This window comes from Euprymna scolopes, chromosome 17 (genome assembly GCF_053919585.1).
Source record: "Euprymna scolopes isolate OS-2025 chromosome 17, ASM5391958v1, whole genome shotgun sequence".
NCBI lineage: Eukaryota > Metazoa > Mollusca > Cephalopoda > Sepiida > Sepiolidae > Euprymna > Euprymna scolopes.
This window is the reverse complement of record NC_136498.1, coordinates 15247534-15248974: the sequence shown is the minus strand read 5'-3', so window position 1 is coordinate 15248974 and position 1441 is coordinate 15247534.

Here is a 1441-nt window from a genome sequence, read left to right as displayed (position 1 = left end):
TCCACAGAATATTGTGATAAGTGTTTCAGTGTGAACAGATATGGTATAATAAATTATGGGGTTTATCTATTTTATTTTTACTTTCATCATATTTTGCTTTGGTTTTGATACCCCAAAATTCGAAGCTATCTCTTTATTACCCTTCTTTTTCATAACCTATCATACTTTCATAAATCAGAATCCATTTTCTGTAGGCCGGCTTTGAACCCAGTCAATGACACGTACTTTTGCTAATATATATATATATATATATATATATATATATATATATATATATATATATATATATATATATATGTGTGTGTGTGTGTGTGTGTGTGTGTGTGTGTGTCAGCCTCTTTAAGAAACTTACGTTTAGCACTTTCAGTTGAATTAAGTCGATTAATTTAGCTCTTATGCATAGATCATCGTATAACGATTAGATCACTGTGACTGACGTAAAGAACATGTAAAATTAAAATGTTTAAATTCAACGTTAGGTATTTAATTATTATAGCAAAAAATAATTATATATGTGTGTGTCTGTGTGTGTATGTACATATATGTATGTATAGACATGTATATGTACATATATGTATGTATATACATATATGTATGCATATCAATGTACTTATAATATATGTATATGTATATATAGACATGTATATATATTTGTACATAAATATATTTTTGTATATATATATGTAAATGTATGTACATATATATGCAAATGTACATATATATAAATGTATGTATATATGCTTGTACACGTATATATATATATATATATATATATATATATATGCATACATATGTACATATTTATACACACACACACACACGCTATACGCCCCCCCCCCACACATATATATATATATATATATATATATATATATATATATATATATATATATATAAGAGAAAAAATATATATAACAGAAAAAAATATAAAACTAAGTTGAAATTTACAATCAAATTTATTGTTCGACTGAATACTAAAAAAAAAAAACAATTTACAAAGTCATGACAAGAATAGCAACAATAGCACTCTTTGAAACTCTGCGGAATAAGGACTTTGTAAATTTTTTTTTTTTTTTTTTTTGAGTATTCAGTCGAACAATAAATTTGATTGTAAATAAGTTTTAATTTCTTTTCTATTATAATAAGCTCTACTCTCTATTATTTGTGCATTGAGTTTTTATATTTCGTTGGGATTAAAATCTCTCTCTGCATATAAATACTTGGTATTTGCATTAGATTCAGTTCACCGTTGCTTATATCAGGTAAACACGTGCACGCGCGTGTGTGTTTGTGTGTGTGTGCATAGAAAAACAGCCGCAATTATAAATTTACTATACGGAAGTTAAAAATAAAGTTTTAAAAGCCCTCCTATATAGTGTGTATGTGTCTGTAAGTTCGTTCCCCTTGTACTCCGAAACGGCTTGGTTGATTTTTTTTATTT